This window comes from Rhinoderma darwinii, chromosome 10 (genome assembly GCF_050947455.1).
Source record: "Rhinoderma darwinii isolate aRhiDar2 chromosome 10, aRhiDar2.hap1, whole genome shotgun sequence".
In the NCBI taxonomy this organism is placed as follows: Eukaryota; Metazoa; Chordata; class Amphibia; order Anura; family Rhinodermatidae; genus Rhinoderma; species Rhinoderma darwinii.
Window position 1 is genome coordinate 29,283,988 of NC_134696.1, and position 25,234 is coordinate 29,309,221.

Below are 25,234 nucleotides of genomic sequence, written 5' to 3' on the forward strand. Positions count from 1 at the left end.
TCATTGAGCATCTGTGCTCTAAATAGGCTCGTTTTAAAGGGACACGTTCCAGTTAGTAACCAGAGTGGCGGAAATATAGAGGTGAGGAGATGCTGCTGCATAGCGGCAGAGTAATAACACACCTGTAATATTGATTTATAATCCTCTATCACATCTGCTGCACAACGTACAATGTGGCAGGGAGGAAGCGTTCAGGATGCTACTGGAATTAAACAGATTTCACAGAAACACACAAGTGGAGCTGTGTGAATTATGACCGGAGCCGTCTGTGACTACGGGCAGAGGCATCTTAATCATCTTGATGAATACGTGCCGCTTACCTGTTCACTATTCTGCAAGGCGGTGTACTGAGAGTGACTCTCAAAAGTGAGAAATCAGGCCATATCGAAAGATTTCAGCCAGTCGGGAGATTGTAATCCATAAAAATTATGATAGGAATTGCCTGTTTCTTTATGTTGCATTTATTTAGTTTTGGACCATATGGTATTTGCACACATAAAATATATTATTTAACTCCTGTAATAATTATTCTGCATTTCTGAAATGTATGCTTTAAAGGAGGCAGTCCGGGTTTTACAGCTCTATGTAAAAAATGGCGAAATAAAAGGGCACATGTGTTTTTTTTTAACTTTCTCCAAACCTCCCAAGTGTCTGTCTTTTCTAGGGCCAGATCCTGAGGCTCTGTTCACGCAATGTTTGTGGTACACGTATAGTCGTGGTCAATTTCCTGACATATATGCTGAATGTGTTCATAGGATATAATGGGCCAACATATGTTAAAAGTGCGTCCTTTAGCCATATATTTGAACAATATCCATCCGGATGTTTTTACTGTATGGAAAAGCATAGCGAAATATAATCCATTTTTGTAGGTATAATTTTTTTGGCCGCTTTTCAGCTGGCATTCATCTGACATATGGACTTTAGAGAGGCATGTGTGTGAACTTAGCAGTGACAGGTCTCATGCATGGCAGAGCCATGTGCACTGAGGCTATATGGAGGCACATAGTGTCCCTCCGGCTCCTCCATACTGCGGAGATGTAGGTACTCAGTGTAACACCATATGGTGAATCTGTAAGGTGCCGGAATATGAAGGAATACTGCTCCGTACTACATGCTCTGGTGGAACAGGGCACTATCTTTCTTTTGTGGGATTCAGATAGAATCTGACAGCAAAAAAACCCCTGTGTGCTTCTATATGAAATCCGAGGCATATGAAGTTATAGTCTGGCCCCATAGAAGTCCATGGGTGCCGTATTATGGCTCCGTCTAACTCTGAGGTTCATTACGGAGCTGTGATACAGTAGTGAATATGAGCCTTTATGTAGAGTCACTAGCTGGCTTCTTGCAGAGGATACTAATGGTTTAAAGGGGTTTTCTTGAGAATATACATTAATGGCCTATCCTTAATCTCACCCCACGACCCCGACTAAAAAGCACAACTAAGAGTTTGTGTTACTCTCTTAATGGGGCACAGCTGCGTACCAGGCACAGCCGCACATACATATGGACGTGCCTCTGTGCCTGGATCAATATTGATGCCGCAGTGTCTTAGTTCTGTTGATCCCCACTGATCACATATTGATGGCCTATTTTCAGGTAAGGCTATCAATGTGGAGGTCTGAAGTGTCCTTTAATGTGAATGGCCTTTAAAGCCCCCCTTGCATAACCTGCTGGTTCCACCCGGAAAACCCCTTTAAGCCAGGGGTTTTAAACAGCCATAATGCAGCTGTAGTTCAGCATCTGTATTAAGGCTGATCAGGTCTTCTGAACTGTACTTAGATCACCATATAATAATCCAAGTTCGATTCACTAGAACTGCTGGGAAATTCTAAAATACAGCCACATTATGGCCTTCTAAAACTGGCCTTAGGCAGAGAAAGAGGGGGCACGATGGGGCAGTTATAACCCTATAAGCCCCCTTGTTTACACTGCCGGTTCCACCAAAAATTTCCTTTTTTTAAGTCCGCTTTGGAGATCACCATTCATTTTGCCAGGATCACACACGTGTTTTTGATGCAGTTTTGCCTCAGTTTTGTGGAGTGGACACAAAAGAAAACGAAACATTTGGCTCCACTTCTGACTGTGGCTAATAAAAACTGAATAAAAAATATCCAAAACTGTGTGTGTGATCCTGGCCTAAACTGTATAAAAGCGAGAAGCAGCACATGTAGTAAGGCAATGAATCCCGAATTAAGGAATAATTTATCACTGCCCAAAAAAAAATTACATCTCAAATTAGCAATCAAATGTATTTTGAGACTAAACTGCAGGAGGCAAAAACACTGAACTACAAATAATTAGCAGATGCAGAATAGATGACTTTTGTTGGTTCGTCTGACAATTATATTTATAGAAGCTTTGAAATTAAGAACGAGGTGGGAAAGAAGTCATTTAATGCTGCGAGTGGCAGGAGCGATCTGTTGGGGAATCATTAAAACACGGCACCCAGAGACACCAGAAGTTAATGTTCCAGAGAGGATGCGAAGATTGAAAGCATCTTTCTCAATTCCTCGTCTATCTTGTACCATTCCCGTCCATCATCATCTTCCCCACCACAATATCTTCAAAAACTCCTCCAGGTATGAACTGAGCCAGAAGCGACCAAGGATCAGGAATGAATCATTAGTGCTTACGAGAAGCCAGCGAGGATTCTGTTCAGAAATTTCCAGGCAGACAACTGAGTCATACACCTTCTACAGAAAAAGCCATGCATCTCTATGTGACAGTCCATTCAAGCAGTAACTTTACATATAATTTCAGGACTAAATTGTTATATTCAGTCCTGCCATTCTTCCCTCTATTGGATTGCACTAGCAGCTAAAAGCTGCGGGCATGATCACAGTGGTAATCATGGCAATGACTCAAGACTGTTGCTTCCCGGCATGGACAATATGGGGGAAGTGGTATTTTGAACACTTGTTTTTGCTGTGCTATCCTCTAATCATAGACGTTATCACTGTCATTCCTTTGAATCAAATGAGCACAGGCTGGTGACATTTCTCACCAACATCTGCCCACCCACACCACTCTGCAGCAATGGGCAGAAAGAGGAGAACCAGTACACAGATACTAGGTAAGGTATTTTTTTTTTTTTAATGAACACTAGTGGTTTTTTTTTTTATATTGGTGGCCCGGAATGGGGGTCTGGACTGTTGGTTTAATGCCTAATTCCCCTCAAAACCTGAAAATTCATGTGTGACTGCAGTTAACCATACCCCTGACATCACACTCACAGAGGACCCAGAAGCTAAATGAGGAGTAGTTTGACCAGGTTGATGGTCAGGGGTGAATTTCCTTAACTTTGCAATGGTCTTGATTAAAAATATGCTATTATTTTTTGTCTCCAGCTCCTATGCAGACCTATGTGTCTCCACGGTAACAGACTTCAAATTCTGTGTAGTCTAACCCCCTCAATGAGAGTGGCATATGACTGCAGGATCAGACTACACAGTTTATTTGTAGTCTGTTACCATAGAGACACGTAGGTCTGCATGTAGGTCTGCATAGAAAAAGTAGACACACATAACAATAGTAAATCAGGACTATATCCAAAGTTGAATAAATTCTCATTTTGTATGTATTAGTGCATAAAAAAAATTGTTGTGAAGGGTGACATTTGTATGACAAAGTAAGGTTAAAAAAAATCAATAATAATTATATATATATATATATACATACATATATATACATTATATATATACATCACACAAGAAAATGGCGACAGCACACTGCGAACACCAATGCCACATATATATATATATATATATATATATATATATATATATATATATATAGTTGTTTTTTATATATGCACAGCCATGATTATGTTTTTAGGTCTTGAGTGGAGTTAGGTTTTAATTCAATATGTGAAATATTTCAAAGTGATTTAATATGCTTTATATTCACGAACATTTCCTTGGTTTGATTCTGCGTCAATTCCACCTTTAAATGAATAGTACTAAAATTGTAATCGCTGCAAAAACCAAGGCTCTTACATGTTTGAACATTATTATATGATAATTCTCATTTAACATAAGAACTAGTGTTGAATTGTGAAAGAAGGGTTTGTGCAGCAGAAGGACACTTAATTCAAACCTGAAGGTTGAAATCGGAATCATTGTCAAAGTTCTAGTTCTAAGCCCTACAGAAAATATATTATATTCTTGTTTTATTTTTGAGTGTTAGGGTAAACGTCCTAAAAAACTTCTGAAAAATTGGAAGCAGAACGCCTACAAACATCTGCCCATTGATTTCAATGGGAAATACGCGTTCTGTTCCGACAGGGCGTTATTTTACACCTCACTTTCAAATAATGGCCCGTAAAAAGACGCCCCATAAAAAGAAATGCACGTCACTTCTTGAGCCATTTTTGGAGCCGTTTTTCATTAACTCAATAGAAAATACCCTTAGGGTATGTTCACACCCTTAACAAAAAAGGGCTGAAAATACGGAGCTGTTTTCAAGGGAAAACAGCCTCTGATTTTCCGTCGTTTTTTAACCCCTTCCCGCATTTTCACGTACATGCACGTCGGGGAATGCAGCCTGTTCGCGCATTCCCACGTGCATGTACGTGATGGAGATAGCGCGGGCACAGAAGCTGTGGCCGCGCGATCGCCGCGGGAGCCGGCTGTGACTGACAGCTGGGCTCCCGCTGCAACTGCCGAGATTGAAGAAATCTTCAATCTCAGCCGTTTAACCCGTTAAATGCTGCAGTCAATAGTGACCGCGGCATTTAAATCTGTTGACAGAGGGAGGGAGCTCCCTCTGTCACCCATCGGCGGCCCGCGAATGCGATCTCAGGCTGCCAACGGGTTGCCATGGCAGCCAGGTGTCTAACAAAGACCCCCAAACCTGCCCTGGCTGTATGCCTATTATGCCGTGCCAGAGGCATGGCATAATAGATTGCCTGTCAGTTTCACACTGACAGGCAATAATGCTTTGGTATAATAAGTATACCAAAGCATTATATATGTGATCGGCACATCGCATAGTGAAGTCCCCTGGTGGGACTAAAAAAAAAAATGTAAATCAGTTAAATAAAGTTTGGGAAAAAAAATAAAAATAAATTACAGTCAAAATCAAATAAAACGTTTTATTTAGTAAAAGTGCCAAAACATATAACACATGCACATATATGGTATCACAGCGATCGTAACAAGTTGGCCAATAAAATGAACACATTAATTACATCGCCGGATGAACGGCGTCCAAAAAAAACGCAAAAAAACAACGGCAAAATTCTCTCTTTTCTCCGATTCCCCCCATAAAAAATTAAATAAAAGTTAATCTATAAGTCCTATGTACCCCAAAATAGTACAAATGAAAAATACACATTGGCACGCAAAAATCAAGCCCACATACGGCCACATCGACAGAAAAATAAAAAAGTTACGGCTCTTGAAATGCGGCGATGCAAAAACAAGTAATTTTTTTCTAAAAGGCTTTTTATTGTGCAAACGTAGGAAAACATATAAAACCTTTACATATTTGGTATCCCTGTAATTGTGCCGACCCATAGAATAAAGTTAACATGTTATTTATGCTGCATAGTAAACGGCGTAAATTTATACCGTGAAAATAATGCTGGAATAGCTGCTTATTTTAAATTCTTTCCTAAAATAAAGTTAATAAAAATTAATCAATATATTATAAGCATCTAAAAATGGTACAATTACAAAATACAACTCGTCCCGCAAAAAACAAGCCCTTCTACGGCTATGTCGACGGAATAAAAAAAAAAGTTACGACTCTTGGAATGCGGCCGTGAAAAAACAAAAAATAATCCTTGGTCATTAACGTGCAAAATGGCCCGGTCCTTAAAGGGATCCTGTCATCAACATCTTACCTGTTAAACTCGCCTGACCCCTCAATGGCCGCAGCTGTCCAGAGTTCGTTCCTGTTCTCTTCTTTCCTGAAGTCCTCCTCTGTCTGTAAATATCGTCGTTTAAACTCTTCCCGCCTTTTATGGTAATTATTTTTCCCTCTGGGATGCAGCTTCTTAACCCCGCCCAACGTTGCCACCTGTCTGGCCCTGACTGGCTAAGGAGCTGTCAATCAAAAAGAAGGAGGTGGAGTCCACTCTGAGACGCTGGAGGAATGAAAATCTGACTCTTTTCAGATGAAGATTTGACTCTTTTCTGCTCATTTGCATACGGTGTGGGACCACTGAAAAACCGAATACTAAAGCTACAGAGCTTACTTACAACATATTTATAGCTTAGATGACAATGATTTTTCACCCACTTTCACCAGGTATTGCTGGCTTTATAGCTAAAATGCTGGTGACAGGTTCCCTTTAAAGAGGCTCTGTCACCAGATTTTGCAACCCCTATCTGCTATTGCAGCAGATAGGCGCTGCAATGTAGATTACAGTAACGTTTTTATTTTTAAAAAACGAGCATTTTTGGCCAAGTTATGACCATTTTTGTAGTTATGCAAATGAGGCTTGCAAAAGTCCAAGTGGGTGTGTTTAAAAGTAAAAGTCCAAGTGGGCGTGTATTATGTGCGTACATCGGGGCGTGTTTACTACTTTTACTAGCTGGGCGTTCTGAAGAGAAGTATCATCCACTTCTCTTCAGAACGCCCAGCTTCTGCCAGATCACGCTGTGACGTCACTCACAGGTCCTGCATCGTGTCAGACGAGCGAGGACACATCGGCACCAGAGGCCTCAGTTGATTCTGCAGCAGCATCAGCGTTAGCAGGTAAGTCGATGTAGCTACTTACCTGCAAACGCTGATGCTGCTGCAGAATCAACTGAAGCCTCTGGTGCCGATGTGTCCTCGCTCGTCTGACACGATGCAGGACCTGTGAGTGACGTCACAGCGTGATCTGGCAGAAGCTGGGCGTTCTGAAGAGAAGTGGATTAAGCAACTAGTATTTTTTGCAGCGTTTTTTACGGCCGTGTAAAAAACGCCCCGTGGGAACGAAACGCCATTTTTCCTATTGAAATGAATGGGCAGATGTTTGTAGGGGTTCAGCCCCCAAATTTTTAGCTGTTTTTTTGGGGCGTTTACGGCCCGAAAAACTTCTGAAAATAGTTTGTGTGAACATACCCTTAATACAACAAATACATTCACAAATAAACAGGATATGGCAACATTGGATATTACAAATATCTAAACCAAAGCATCGAATTGTATTAACATTAAATAAATATTAGAACTGGATGTTAAATAATTAAATACATGTACTAATAATAAAAAATAATAAATTGTCTTCCATGCGCCACAGATTTCCCCTATGTGAACACTATCTATATTCATCCAGAAGTTCATGAGTAAAATGCTAGCCTTACAATGAAGACTACACATGGCCTTAGGGTAGGCCATCATGCGTGATTGGTGGTTGTATGACCCCTGAGTCCCTCACACTCATCAGAATTAAGGGGCCACGCTGCTTGCTGGAGCAAGGCACAAATTATTAGGCATCTGAGGTACAGTATGGCCCCCATAGACGACTATGAGTGTCATATAATGGTTCCATACAACTCTGACGTTTACATGAGGCATTATTGTCCTTCCCTGTCCTTCGAGAAAAAGGTTTTTGTTATCAAATATCATTGGATTATTTCTTTACTATTATTTTTAGATTGTAAATTTTTTACAGGACTTAAAAATCTAGCCATAAATGTAATATCTTCTATTAAAATTCAATTTTCCTAGTCCTGTATTAACCCATATATAAGCTTTCTCCGCATATCAGAACCCAAGCTATGGCAAATACGTATTTTTCTTCCGTGACGAGATAATCTCAGTGAAACTGAATTGTTATTGGCAAAGAAAAGGAAATAGATTTGATAGAGAAAAGGCAGGAGCCTCACAGCTGTAAATGTTTTATTGGATGCTTTTTTTATTTTCTTTGTCGCTGTATGTATCAAATCAAGGAGGTCATAGGGGAGGCTGGAAGGAAATACAAATTGTTATGCAGATGGTTTACAATATACAATGTGAAAAAAAAAACCATTAAATTATTCTTCTATTGAATTGAAATTTGGAGAAAGATTATGCACTGGTGCAATATGATTCCAGAATTTAGAAAACATTGGCTTCAAATGCAAAAAGGAAAAAAGAAAATTGTTATTGAATTTTTTCAATTTTTTTATTTGAGGAAAAGATTAACTCAATTCTATATCTAGAGGAAATCTAAATCCGGAACAAACCTAGAAAGAAAGGCGGCTGCCCATATGTCTAGTGATATGATTGACAGCCTATGACCCACCCAACATCCACCCACTCTTGTATATAACCACACGAACACTCATTACTGTCCACACTGGATGTTTATTGACCACATTTTAAAACAAATTATTTTATGTTCTAAATGTTTTTAATTTTCACGTATATAACCAAATTACAGATATGACAGTCAGTTGTCTATTGCGTGACACGAAATTGGAAGAGGCACATACAATTTTTTTCACAGAGCCTCTCGGCATGGATTTGCTCAGAGGGATCATCTACTACAGATCCAACTCAAAAAGCTTCATTAAACTGACCATTAGCCCAGTTCTACACAACTGTCATATGGCCACAATTTAGTGTCCGTATTACGCTGCCCCGCCCCCCCCACGATCCTACTAAACCAAACATAGATTAGTATCGGGTTCTATAGCGATCTATGTACATTTCCTTAGTAGTAGGGGAGAATGGCATTGGACATTAGACAAGTGACCACACGACTACAAGTCTCCAAAAAACTGCCAGGACACAGAAAGCATGCCACCAAGTATGAAGGACTCCCACCCACTCTTTCCTACAACAGTATCCAATGACCCACTGACCAACCCAACTAACCAACCTCTAATTCTACCTCTCCATTCAGGGTTATATATAAATAACTCATATCTATTGATCTTCTATAGGTTTGATCCCAAATGTGACTCATGTTGTTACCCTATATGGCTACTTTAATTTGTACAGCCAAGATGTATCTCACTTACAGTATGCCCTCACTACCTATCTGAACTATGGCTTAATCCTGCCATGCCCCCTCCCACATATATTGGGGGTGCTTATATGTACCAATTAACATATATTGGAAATAATTTTATTGACTAGTAAAACCTACCAACCTAAGATTATTCAGTTAAATTGCCCACACTGTATTCCCCCCACTCATAATCCAGATCCCTTATGAACTCATATGAACAATATTTCTAGTTCCTCTGGTTCCCTGTGGGTTTTGTGTGCTTGTATGAAGATACTAGGTTACATTTCTGGCATCGTTCTTCTCAATACTTCCGTAGTTACCACAGCCATGTAGGAGACTGCTGCAGTGTATGGAAATATAGCAGGACATATAATTAAATTAAATAGAAAAGGAAAACATTTTAGCAAAATAAAAGTTTCGTATGTAACAAAAAGATGGACAGTGCAGACGTCAAAATCTTAGCGTTCGTGGGGAGCGGGAAGACACATCCTTTGTATAAATGGACGTCGTACCAGCATTGATTTATGCAAACCATTCCAGTGCAACCCAGTAAACAGGAACTATGTTCACACTGTCGCGAAAGTGCGAACAATAAGTCTAAATGAGTGTGTTTTTACCAGGACATGTCTCCGTGGCATGCTCCATATGCAGAAGCTTGCGGCAGCACTTTATAAAGCATTAACAACTAATGTTTTAGCTATTTTCGTTTCATGATACATGCATAAGCCTGATCTTAAATTTATGAGTTGACTGTACTTAACAGTTATGGTTTTAAGCAATTCCAATTAATACCAATTAAGTTTTACGTTGAATAAGTGGGAAAAATCCTGTGGATAACTTCCACCTATTTGTGGTTGACAAAAATCCCTGTGCAACATTTTGATTTCAGAGTATCTTTTGTTTGCATGTTGTTTTTAATGGAGACTTGTGTTCCTCCAGAGCTAAAAGCAACTATGGTAGCAGTTTATGGCTTAAAAGGGCCACTTTGGACTTTGTCTTTATGACAGAAGAGTACCCCGATGACCTTATCACATCGATCATCTGTAATCTGCATGGGAAACCAGGAAACAAGTGTCCAATATCCCTGCAGCGCCACCACAGGGTAAATAAAGCATAACACAGTTCCCATTGAAATTAATGTGCTGTCCATGTAATCTACGTGCAGGTTCCTCCAAAGATATACTTTTTGTAGTTGCTGTGTGGTACGGCTCATAGATGAGAGTCCTAATAGAAAGGGAGTTCCGATTGAAATTCTAAGGGAAATGCCTCTTTATTATCTATGGGTTGTTCACCAATAAATATAAGCACTTAATCATTACATGGACATCCCATTCATTTCAGGCGGAACTGTGTATTGCTTTATTTTTCCTGCAGTGGTACTGCAGGGAACTTGAACACTTACTGACGGGTTCCCGGGTTCCCCCACAGATAATGACTTATTGCTGGGGTGCCCAGCAGTAAGACACCTTGTAGGACATCCATTGATCAACTTACATTAAGGGCCCTTTTTAACTAAAACCTTTAAGAAAAGTTTGCCTAAAGCAGACGGCACCTTAAAGAAAATCAATCTACTGTTTATATCAAATGTAGCAAGTGATCATCAGATCTGGATACTGATTCGATTTTTTTTGTTTTAAAGGGTAGCTGTACATTTAGCAAACTTTTTATATGTCATAGAGACATATCAAAAGTTTGGATCAGTGGGGTCCGATTGCTGAGACCCCCACTGTGGCTGAAATGAAGAGGCAGAACCGCTCAGCTGAGCGCCCTGCATCTTCAGCTGTGATCGGCGCTCCTTGTCAGCCTGAAGATGGCTCACATAGACGTAGTGTATGAGCCGTTTTCAGCATAAGGCTATGTTCACATGACAAACGAAAAACGGCTGTAAAATACTGAGCTGTTTTCAAGGGAAAACAGCCTCTGATTTTTAGCCGTTTTATATGCACCAGGCATTTTTTGATGCGTTTTTTACGTCCGTTTTTGGAGCTGTTTTTCTATTGAGACAATGAAAAACGCCTCCAAAAAACGGCTCAAGAAGTGACATGCACCTATTTTTTACGGGGTGTTTTTTTACGTGCCGTTTTTACGAACGGCCGCGTAAAAAAATGCCCCGTGGGAACGAAACACCGTTCTTCCCTTTGTACTCAAAGGGCAGATGTTTGGAGGCGTTCAGCCACCGTATTTTCAGCCGTTTTTCGGGGCATTTACAGCCCGAAAATGGCTGAAAATAAGTCGTGTGAACATACCTTAACTGCGAGCGCCGAGCACAATCAAAGATGCAGGGCGCTCAGCTGAGCTCTCAGCGACAGTGGCGGTCTCAGCAACCAGAACCCCACTGATCCAAACTTTTGATATGTCTCTTTGACATGTGAACACTTTGCTGAAAGTACAGTTACTCTTTAAAGACTTTTAAAAGCCACAGTAAAGAAAATGTGGTAGTTACCCAGAGCAACTAATTAAGTTGCTCTCTTCTTTAATTTAATGTCCAAGAAAAATGTCAGCTGTAATCTAATTGAGTCTATGGGTTTCATCACTTTTATTAGCACTAGTTCTTATTACTATTCCCATAGGATTCGCTACAGAATTTGAATTCAATTATTCATCACAATATCCAAAAACTATAAAAAGAGATCAATAATTGAAAATGACCCAATTTATGCATATACATTAACATGAAATCCATGCTAATCTGCAGTACTTTATGTAACATAGAATTGATACACAAACCTTATCACAGAACCATCTGGGCCACCTTCTTCAGTGCGTTTTTACATTTCCCATCAGCCAAGTTCCTGTTTGATCTAATTAGGCGTTCTGACCAGCCTGTCTGTTCTGTGGCTGACTGAGTGGAAAGATGAAACAGTCTGTTTGCTTTAAAAGCTTAAGAAACCGAAAAGGAATTTACTTTCTCTCCGTTTTCCCTTTGGTTTTACAGAAAATAGTTCTTTCCACTGTGCTCGTGATTAAAATCATAAAAGAACGCAGATTTTGCCTTTCCCCTATGACAGGAAATAGTTATTTCTAACCAATTGGCACTGGCTTCAACATGTAATGAACCATACTGTATATTAAACAAAAAATAAATGAGATTTAAGCTTCACCAATTTAATAAATTTCGTCTATGTTATCTAGAGATTCATTTAACCGTAATGCAAACGGCCCATCTGTACTGAGCTCCTCGGTGGAGATGGCATTTTCAACTGTAGCTCCGAGTGTAGATACTGGTGAAAACTGAAGCAGAGTAGTGAGCCATCGTCTGCCCCTCCAGTCTTTCTAATAAGCAACAGGCTGTTTTGGGCCTGCAGCCTACCAGATGTTAGTGGCCCGGCGTAGGTGACATCATGACGTCACTGTATCCCGCCGCCTGTGCAGGACTTCTGCAGCCTTGCACTAATGGTGCAATGCTGTTGCTGTAATCAGCCATTGGGCCACTAACCGGACAGGAAAGAAAAATGTAGTGGGAGCGAGGTTAGGTGAATAAAAGTTTTATTATTTTGGGGGGCAAAATATCCCTGTGTGAGGGCACAATGTGGGTAATTTACTCTATTTAAGGCACAAGAGGGCATTATTACTGAGTGTGGGCACAAAAGGGGGCACTATGAGGAGCACTATTACTAGGTTAGTCCTAAAAGAAGACACTATTATGGCATGGGGCTTGAAGAGAGCATTATTTCTGTGTGGAGCACAAACTGAGGTACTATTACTGTGTGGGGCCCAGAAAGGGGCACTATTACTGTCTGGAGCACTACTTTTTTTCTGGGGCACAATATGAAGCACTACTAATGTCTGGGTCAATATCTGATTGGCACTATTATTTTTGGGGTCACTATCTACCTGGCACTATTTTTTTCAGGGGCACTCTCTGTCTGGCACTATTATTTTGGGGTCACTATCTGTGTGGCAATATTATTTTTGAGGTACCTGTAGTTATGATACCAATATTTTTATTGGTGAATTTAATTTGCTATTACTGGTCACATGACACAGCTGCGGACCAGAAGGGAGGGGATAACTCCCAAATACAGCCACCGGGAAGAAGATTACCGGCACGACAATTCACATAATGTGCCTCTTTAATGGGCCAGAGAATAAAAATTTTGTGGGAGTGCTCCTTCAATATTGGCCATTATCTTATGCCATATAATTTCCAACACAGGACCATCACACACTGCCAAATTTTGGGGAAATTTATACAATTTGTTTTATGTATATATGGCATATTTAGCCATTATTTATTACTTATGTTTTTTATATGCTGGGTTTCTCTTTAAATTAATATATTTTGCTACTTCCCTCCATATATTCAAATCATACTTTCCTATAAGTTTCATCTAATTATACTAACTTGAATTACAGAACAAGAACCTTAGACAGGACAGATATCTGAGCTCAATTCTGAAGCCCGGAGACATTGAGTAATCTCCTAGCAACAGCTAACATAAAACATTATTGAAGTGGATTCCAGATTCCTACAACCTTCTCTACTCATATTGTGACAGTCGCTCTAACATCCGACAAGGTTTTACCAATTAACCTGAACTGTCTCCACCATATGCAGGCCCCACGGGGTTAATTGGTTTTGCATAACCCATTGTGGCCGGTAGTCCCTGGCTAATATCCAGACATGGTGGGCTGAATGGATATTCCACTCTGCTATGAGAACTGCTATTTTAGTCTTTTCGTGTAATAAAATACTGGAATATGTGCCATTTGTATAGTCTCAGCAATATTCTGAGCCGCCAGCTCAATTTGTATTCAAAGCAACCAACGTGTCTGTCACTGCTTGGTGCACTACGGGTCTCAAATCCTCAGGGAACTTTGCAGCTGTCAAATTGACTTCCATCACTTCTTCCTGAGCTGAGAGACAAATTACCCATCCTGCCGTCTGACTAGACTCAAAGATCGAACCTGCAATTTCTCACTGATAGAACTCCCAGCTCCAATTCAAATGACTGCCTTATCCTGTGTAGAAGTGAATGCCTGCGAATATATTTACTGTCTTTTTAGATGCATTTAGCAGGTAGGAGGACATGTTAAACAGACTCAGGCAACGGTTGAAATAATAGAAGGAAGGGCAGGGATGAGAAGTCAGCTCTCAGTACGAAGGTTTTTTTTTTAGATGAAAGAAGATCTTGCAGTGCTGAGATGGTAAGACTTGAAAAATAGTTCAATGGCGGCCAGTTAAGTTCATCTTAAATGTAGAGCTATCTGTAAGGAGGTGTTTAGCAAAAGGGCTTTTGGACTGTCCCCTCACTATTATACACATCACACTGGGTTGCTTTTCATGTGTTCGTTATGTTGGCACTGTACCTTTAAAGGGGTTATTCCACCAGAAAAACGTATCACTTATCCACAGGAAAGATGAGAAGTGTTGGATCTCTGGTGGCCCCACCGCTTGGACCACCACCACCAGTTCAGAAAATTGTTTTTTCCGAGTCCCTTGCATGAATGGAGCGGCGGTCACGCATATGCTCTGCCGCTCCAGTCGGACTGTAACTGCCAAGCTCTGTGCCCATTTGTGACCATAACCGCCAAGCCTATGCGAGTTTGTGACTGTAACCGCTACAGTGTGTGCCATATTCTGTAACCACTAGCTGTGTGCCATGTTGTAACCATACGCTCGTTGCCCGAAGTAGAGTAAAGTTACATTTTCTGTTGACAACCACTGTGTCCGATTCCATTACTTCGTCACACTTGAGTGGGTACTGGGTCAGGGCCAAGGGCCACACATACACTAATAATTGACCCTCTTACATTTCCTAAGGATTCCCATTAGGTAAGGGCACAACTGCATTCACTAAATGGTCTAAATTTGCCAATTGGTGGGATAGAAGAAGTAAGTCAAGACTGGAAGGAAATATTTTTATATGATCGTTGTCAGCTATACCAACTTGCTGGGAGGGTCAAAGAGAGGATATGTGCCAAGTTACTTTCTAGTTTGCAACCTGCTTCTAGCTTCAGACTTGGCTCATGTGGATGTGTCCCTCACAGTAATACATGGTGGATGTGATTTCTGTGAGTTAAGGATGCTGCTGCCTTCTCTAGCTCTCATGTATCAGCACAGCTTCATTCCTGTACTGTTTTCTCCTTCTACAGCCCCTGTATAATCTACTCTCAACTGTGTAGACACATACACTAATGCTGTCAGTATGTGGGATCTCTCCTCCCTCTCCCTGTAGATTCTGCCATGGATTCTCTACTCTCTCTATCTCTCTCCTGTATGATCACTCCCCCTGCAGACTCTTGGTCCTCTCCTCCGTCTCTTCTGTGTACAATCTCCTCCCCTCCAGTCCCTGCTGGTCTCTCTAACACTGAGAGAGGAGGGGGAGAACAGAGAGAGCCGATTACGTCAGCCCCAACAGAAGCAGTGTGCTGTCGGATCACAGCTAGCTATGTGCAGGGGCTGCACAGGCTCTACAGCAGCAAAATGGTAGCACATTTTAATGAAGTTAATTTAAAAAGTTTTACATTTAGGAAGCAAATGAACAACAACACAATGTAGTGCAAAGGTGTCCATAGCCTTTAAGTATTGATAGGCTTGGGGATCAGTCTAATCAAGGTAAAATAGCAATAAGGAGTAGGGGACATTGTGATAAAACATATACATCCAAAAATAAAATTTTAATTCAACAAAGATGTAAGATATCTCCACTCATTCATATACTATTATCTCATAAAATTGTTTACATGCAAAAACGTGGTATTTGGTTGAACATCCCTAAAAATGTAGCTGATAGTTTTCAGTTCTTTTGATGGTGAAGTGCAAAGTGATTAGCCAAGGACACAACTGGAAACCAAGCAGAAACGTTTTTGTTTTTTTTGAGTACCAGGGATGAAGCAGATGAAACACTAAACGTGGCTTCTTTCTACCAAAAACAGCACTCCACCTGTCCATAGGTTAGGTCTGGTATTTCGGCACATCTTCATTGAAGTTAATGGTGCTGAGCTACAGTACCACAAACAACCTGTTGACAGGTATAGCGCTGTTTTTTGGGGGAAAGCAGCCATGATTTTTAATCCTGGACAACCCCTTTATAGTAGAAAATGACTGTAAAGTACTTGAAGCCTAATTCTGCCACAAAAGCTAACCTTTATCGATCTAGAAATACCCCCAGCTCTATGCTCTATATACATTACCACCTTCTTTCTTATGTGTATTCCCTCCTATAGCATGGGAGCCATCTTCCATAAGAACTTCTGGCTTCATGAGTGGATCCTGCCTGTCCTGTTCTCTCCCAGGCCCCGATTTAAATTTTCTATGACCACAACCTTATGTTTGCCTGGAGACGAGACATCGTGGACACTGAGACAGAAAGTAATGTGATGTGATTGACAGATGCAGACAGGAGGACATCATTTGAAGTATAAGGCTAAAGCCACACGTGGCGGAATTCCTCGTGAATTCCGCAGCGGACACTCCGCAGCGTTAATCCGCAGCGGAGCCGTTTCTCCATTGACTTCCACTTTTATTTAGCAGTGTTCGTTTAGACGATGCGTAAAATTCCGCTGCGGAGCGTAGGCTGCGGAGCGGAATTTGGTGTCCGCAGCATGCAAGGGATGTTGCGGAGTTGTGGCGGACTGGTTGCGGACTCATGGCGGAATTTCTCCATTGACTTCAATGGAGATTCTAAATTCCGCAATGAAGTCCGCAGCTGTCATGAAAATGTTATATGTGCTGCGGATGCGTCTTGCTTTTTTGACATTACACTTCTTCATTCTGGCTGGACCTATGTATTTCTAGGTCTACAGCCAGACTGAGGAAGTCAATGTGGCTCCCGTAATTACGGGAGCGTTGCTAGGAGACGTCAGTAAATAGTCACTGTCCAGGGTGCTGAAAGAGTTAAGCGATCGGCAGTAACTGTTTCTGCACCCTGGACAGTGACTACCGATCCCAATATACAGCAACCTGTAAAAAAAATAGAAGTTCATACTTACCGAGAACTCCCTGCTTCTGTCTCCAGTCCGGCTTCCCAGGATGACGTTTCAGTCTAAGTGACGGCTGCAGCTAATCACAGGCTGCAGCGGTCACATGGACTGCCGCGTCATCCAGGGATGTCGGGCTGGATGCCGAAAGAGGGACGCGTCACCAAGACAACGGCCGGTAAGTATGAAATTCATTTACTTTCACTAGGGAAAGTGCTGTCCCTTCTCTCTATCCTGCACTGATAGAGAGAAGGGAAGCACTTTTCCCGCAGTCCGCAGCAGCTAGTCCGCATCAATTTACTGCACATTTTGGACAGATCCGCCGCAGAATCTGCAACGCAGATTCTGTGCGGCATTGATGCGGACAGTTGCGGAGGAAAACGGCCACGTGGGGGCATGCCCTAAAAGGGCATAAGACAGGAAAATGACTGCATCAAGTTACAAGGCAGAATGTATCTGTTACATAAGTCACATGTTTTATTTTATTGAATATTGTGTACACCGCACCTCAACCATACAAATGTCCTAATTACTACATGTGAATCCAGCAACTTTCAGACTTTGCAGCATGTAACTGCTGATTTCTATGATCTAGGCCTTACTGGTTTAGGCTGGGTTTACACTGTGTGTTTTTGTTGTTTTTTTACATGATTTTTTTGTTTTTAGGTCCAGGATACAGCATCACAGCCCAATTAGATCCACTGGCCAATAATAAGGCTACATAGCGGATTTGCTGTGGATTTTTTGTCCAGAAACGCGGGACGAAAATCTGCATCAGATTACAGTACCAGCAAAGTGGATGAGATTACAACAAATCTCATTCACACGCTGCGATTAATTGACCTGTGGTGCCGATTTCTAAATCCGCAGCATGTCAATTTCTGATTCGTATTGGGCGTGGATTTATCACAGATTTTTCCCATTGGGTTTAACTGCGGATCTGCAACAAAATCCGCAACTGCAGTCAATTGTAAAATAATGAAAAGCCGTTTAGAGTAAAAAAAAATCACTATATTCACCTTTCCAATCTTCTACCGCTCCCCTGGTAGACTAATTTTCCGCAGGTCTCACACTCCTGGCCTCCAGCGATGATGTGTCATGTAGACATGTGACTGCTGCAGCCAATCACAGGCTGCAGTGTTCACATGTGTCGACAAGTCACCGCTGGAGACCAAGATACAGAGACTGGCGGGGGACCAGCCTAGTATTACCAGGTGATCGGCAGAAGATTGGGAGATGAGATCTTTTTCTCCTTTCAGCTGAATCGCCGCGACAAATCCACAAGCAAATCTGCCCAAAATCCACACGATATGGAACGGATCTGCCTCTGCCGGTTTTCCTGTGGTTTCCTCCGGATTTGCTGTGGAAAGTTGCTGGAGCAAATACGGCACGTGTGTGAACTTACCCTAACACATCCAATGCAACTCAATGCAACCACAACATGACATCGCAAACTAACCCCTATGTGGTAAGCAGGTTTAACCTTGTAGCATGCGCCTTACAGCTAATGGATCTTATTTTTAAGTTAATTATCAACTATTCCCATTTTACCACAAACAATTTAAATACCCTGTATTATGTAATAACATCATGTACTTGCTTTATAGTGAGTTGACCTGTTTAATCAAATGGAAAGGAAAATGTCTTCATTATTATAACACGAAGAAAACATTGTATCGCTCAGACAGCGTGTGTCCAAACCTGGCATTGTAATTAAAAGTTGATTAACAAGTATTAATAATAACAACCAAGCCAATGACATAAACATGGCTTGAAATTTTTAATGAAATATTTTTTTTGATCAGCCATCTATTGAAAGTATTTAGCTGTGGAAGGTCTTCAGGGACATACAAGTGATTCTTACCACTGTCATATAAACACTATGCAGTTTAATTACACGCTCGCCTCCTGTCATCTTTTTTCCCCTCGGCAATCATTTCTGCCTGTTACTTCCCAGTAATGTAGTCGCTGACCCGGCCATGATTTGGACAAATAGAGCTATTGATTGTCTTTGATTGATCCTTGTTAAACACTTGAAGAAAATCAATGAAACGTTTATAACAGACACTCTGAGCAAAAAGCCGGGGGTAGGAATCCCTTTATATATGGACAAATGCACCTATTAGCAGCAAATTATGAATTAAAGATTGTGGTCAGCTCTAAATGAGGTGTAGGAGATGCGGATATGTTTAAACGGATAAAAATATCTCTGAGATGTTTCATGTGTGGCTGGGAATGGGCAGCTGGTCATGGGTTAGAAAGTTCCCAGCCATGATCATCATTGGAGAGAGGGATCACAAGTGTCTTTTCTTTATATTAGATTTTTTTATAGGTCCTGAATCTATAAAAAAGAAACAATAGTGGAAGCACTTCCGGTTAAGTAAAATCCTGAGAAATGCAAAACTTAAAGCGGAATTCCATCAAAGGTCTAAAAATTATACTGAGGGTATGTTCACAAGCTAAACAAAAAACGGCTGCAAAATACGGAGCTGTTTTCAAGGGAAAAAAGGCCCTGATTTTCAGCTGTTTTTCAAACCCCAAATGTTTTTTAAGGCGTTTTTGGCGGCCATTTTTTTAGCTGTTTTTCTATTTACCCAATGAAAAACGGCTCAAAAAATGGCTTAACTAGGGACATGCACTTCTTGTTACGGGGCGTTTTATTTACGCGCCGTTTTTTCAGACGGCCACGTGAAACAACGCCCCATTGGAACGAAACACAGTTTTTCCTATTGAAATCAATAGGCAGTGAACAATCAGCATCATGCACTCCTCTCCATTCATTTACACAGCAGCATCACGTTCTTACTAGAACGATGTGCAGCCACATACACAAGTGTCCTGATAATGAATACACATGATCTCCAGCCTGGACGTCATGTGTATTCAGAATCCTGACACTTCTGAATCTTTTCTGTGAGATTTCCAGCAAGGGAAACGAAATCTCGTTTACCTCGTAATCTCGCGAGATTATGCGTGGCTTGCTGGTATCTCACAGAAAAGATTCAGAAGTGTCAGGATTCTGACTACACATGACGTCCAGGCTGGAGGTCATGTGTATTCATTATCAGGACACTTGTGTATGTGGCTGCACATCGTTCTAGTAAGAACGTGATGCTGCTGTGTAAATGAATGGAGAGGAGTGCATGATGCTGATTGGTCACTGATTCGTCAGCATCATACACTTCTAATCACAACGCGCAGTTAGTAAAACAAGTAAACACGCCCAGTTAAAAACACAATACACGCCCAGTTGGACATACGAAAAAAAACACGCCCAGTTGTCCATTTCAAAGCTCATTTGCATATATATATAAAATAGCTCATAACTTGGCCAAAAATGAACGTGTTAAAAAAAACAAAAAACTTTACTGTTATCTACATTGCAGCGCTGATCACATGCAATAGGAGATAGGGATTTCAGAATCTGGTGACAGAGCCTCTTTAGGAAGGGGGAGCCTGGAAAGATTCTTTAAAAGCCAGAATTGCTAAGTCTTGCAGCAATTTGTTCTGATATTGCTGATTTTCGGTGCCCTAGATCTGCACAAGGGCAAGGAAATCATTTTGCAGCAAAAGCTATATCATATTCCCAATTAAATACACATTGTTAATTGGCAGTGTTGTGATATTCTTACACTAAAAATGTGCAGGGATGTCAGGATTTCAGTCAGGAAAATGTGGCTTTTGTAAGGCTTTTTTTTTAATATAAAATCACTATATCTTGATGTTAGCTAATAGAAAAATATGAAATTCCATCATATTATTATTTTGAAGGTATGTGTTTAATGGCATTCTCAGGAAAAAAAAATCTCAGGAAAAAAAAATCTTCTGACTTCCATAAACCTCCTAAACTCCTTTAATCCCAAACACTTATACTCCCATTCAATATATTGTTCCCACTTTAGTGCCATAGTGACTGTGCCATATAATATACTCTCCTCACAGTATTGAACATACAGTGACTGAATAATACCAGCATACCACTATACGGTGACTGAATAATACCTCCATACAGTGACTGAATAAAACACCTGGAGTTGGAAAAAATACAAAGAAGAGCAACGAAGCTAATAAGGGGCATGGAGAATCTAAGTTATGAGGAAAGATTAAAAGAACTAAACCTATTTAGCCTTGAAAAAAGACGACTAAGGGGGGACATGATTAACTTATATAAATATATGAATGGCACTTTCAAAAAATATGGTGAAATCCTGCTCCATGTAAAACCCCCTCAAAAACCAAGGGGGCACTCCCTCCGTCTGGAAAAAGAAAGGTTCAACCTGCGGAGGCGACAAGCCTTCTTTACTGTGAGAACTGTGAATCTATGGAATAGTCACCGCAGGAGCCGTCACAGCAGGGACAGGAGATGGCTTTAAAAAAGGCTTAGATAATTTCCTAGAACAAAAAAATATTAGCTCCTATGTGTAGAATTTTTTTTACTTCCCCTTTCCCATCCCACTTCCCCTTTCCCATCCCTTGGTTGAACTTGATGGACATGTGTCTTTTTTCAACCGTACAAACTATGTAACTATACAGTGACTGAATAATACCACTATACAGTGACTTAATAATACCACTATACAGTAACTGAATAATACAACTATACAGTGACTGAATAATATCGCCATACAGTGACTGAATAATACAACTACACAGTGACTGAATAATACCACTATACAGTGACTGAATAATACCGCCATACAGTGACTGAATAATACTGCCATACAGTGACTGAATAATACCGCCATACAGTGACTAAATAATACCACCATACAGTGACTGAATAATACCACTATACAGTGACTGAATAATACAACTACACAGTGACTGAATAATACCGCCATACAGTGACTGAATAATACCGCTATACAGTGACTGAATAATACCACTATACAGTGACTGAATAATACTACTATACAGTGACTGAATAATACAACTATACAGTGACTGAATAATACCGCCATACAGTGACTGAATAATACCACTATGCAGTGACTGAATAATACCACCATACAGTGACTGAATAATACCACTATACAGTGACTGAATAATACAACTACACAGTGACTGAATAATACCGTCATACAGTGACTGAATAATACTGCCATACAGTGACTGAATAATACCGCCATACAGTGACTAAATAATACCACCATACAGTGACTGAATAATACCACTATACAGTGACTGAATAATACAACTAAACAGTGACTGAATAATACCGCCATACAGTGACTGAATAATACCGCTATACAGTGACTGAATAATACCACTATACAGTGACTGAATAATACTACTATACAGTGACTGAATAATACAACTATACAGTGACTGAATAATACCGCCATACAGTGACTGAATAATACCACTATACAGTGACTGAATAATACCGCCATACAGTGACTGAATAATACAACTATACAGTAACTGAATAATGCTGCCATACAGTGACTGAATAATATCGCCATACAGTGACGGAATAATACCGCCATACAGTGACTGAATAATACCACTATACAGTGACTGAATACCACTATACAGTGACTGAATAATACAACTATACAGTGACTGAATAATACCGCCATACAGTGACTGAATAATACCACTATACAGTGAATGAATAATACCACTATACAGTGACTGAATAATACAACTATACAGTGACTGAATAATACCGCCATACAGTGACTGAATAATACCACTATAAAGTCACTGAATACCACTTTACAGTGACTGAATAATACAACTATACAGTGAATGAATAATAACACTATACAGTGACTGAATAATATCGCCATACAGTGACTGAATAATACTGCCATACAGTGACTGAATAATACCGCCATACAGTGACTAAATAATACCACCATACAGTGACTGAATAATACCACTATACAGTGACTGAATAATACAACTACACAGTGACTGAATAATACCGCCATACAGTGACTGAATAATACCGCTATACAGTGACTGAATAATACCACTATACAGTGACTGAATAATACTACTATACAGTGACTGAATAATACAACTATACAGTGACTGAATAATACCGCCATACAGTGACTGAATAATACCACTATACAGTGACTGAATACCACTATACAGTGACTGAATAATACTACTATAGGGTGACTGAATAATACAACTATACAGTGACTGAATAATACCGCTATACAGTGACTGAATAATACAACTATACAGTGGCTGAATAATACCGCCATACAGTGACTGAATAATACCACTATACAGTGACTGAATAATACCGCCATACAGTGACTGAATAATATTACTATAAAGTCACTGAATACCACTTTACAGTGACTGAATAATATAACTATACAGTGAATGAATAATAACACTATACAGTGACTGAATAATACCGCTATACAGTGACTGAATAATACAACTATACAGTGGCTGAATAATACCGCCATACAGTGACTGAATAATACCACTATACAGTGACTGAATAATACCGCTATACAGTGACTGAATAATACCACTATACAGTGACTGAATAATACTACTATACAGTGACTGAATAATACAACTATACAGTGACTGAATAATACCGCCATACAGTGACTGAATAATACCACTATACAGTGACTGAATAATACCGCCATACAGTGACTGAATAATACAACTATACAGTAACTGAATAATGCTGCCATACAGTGACTGAATAATATCGCCATACAGTGACGGAATAATACCGCCATACAGTGACTGAATAATACCACTATACAGTGACTGAATACCACTATACAGTGACTGAATAATACAACTATACAGTGACTGAATAATACCGCCATACAGTGACTGAATAATACCACTATACAGTGAATGAATAATACCACTATACAGTGACTGAATAATACAACTATACAGTGACTGAATAATACCGCCATACAGTGACTGAATAATACCACTATAAAGTCACTGAATACCACTTTACAGTGACTGAATAATACAACTATACAGTGAATGAATAATAACACTATACAGTGACTGAATAATATCGCCATACAGTGACTGAATAATACTGCCATACAGTGACTGAATAATACCGCCATACAGTGACTAAATAATACCACCATACAGTGACTGAATAATACCACTATACAGTGACTGAATAATACAACTACACAGTGACTGAATAATACCGCCATACAGTGACTGAATAATACCGCTATACAGTGACTGAATAATACCACTATACAGTGACTGAATAATACTACTATACAGTGACTGAATAATACAACTATACAGTGACTGAATAATACCGCCATACAGTGACTGAATAATACCACTATACAGTGACTGAATACCACTATACAGTGACTGAATAATACTACTATAGGGTGACTGAATAATACAACTATACAGTGACTGAATAATACCGCTATACAGTGACTGAATAATACAACTATACAGTGGCTGAATAATACCGCCATACAGTGACTGAATAATACCACTATACAGTGACTGAATAATACCGCCATACAGTGACTGAATAATATTACTATAAAGTCACTGAATACCACTTTACAGTGACTGAATAATATAACTATACAGTGAATGAATAATAACACTATACAGTGACTGAATAATATCGCCATACAGTGACTGAATAATACCACTATACAGTGACTGAATAATACTACTATACAGTGACTGAATAATACTACTATACGGTGACTGAATAATACAACTATACAGTGACTGAATAATACCACTATACAGTGACCGAATAATACCACTATACAGTGACTGAATAATACAACTATACAGTGACTGAATAATACAACTATACAGTGACTGAATAATACCGCCATACAGTGACTGAATAATACCGCCATACAGTGACTGACTAATACCACTATACAGTGACTGAATAATACAACTATACAGTGACTGAATAATACCGCTATACAGTGACCGAATAATACCACTATACAGTGACTGAATAATACAACTATACAGTGACTGAATAATACAACTATACAGTGACTGAATAATACCACTATACAGTGACTGAATAATACCACTATACAGGGACTGAATAATACCGCCATACAGTGACTGAATAATACCACTATACAGTGACTGAATAATACCACTATACAGTGACTAAATAATACCGCCATACAGTGACTGAATAATACCGCTATACAGTGACTGAATAATACCACTATACAGTGACTGAATAATACCGCCATACAGTGACTGAATAAAACAACCATAAAGTGACTGACTAATACCAGCATACATATTGCTGACCCCATCATAGAAAGCACCACTTGAAGTAAAATGCTCACCTTGCTACCTGGGAGGTGCTGCCCTGACACTATGTGCTATATTACTGTTGAGGTC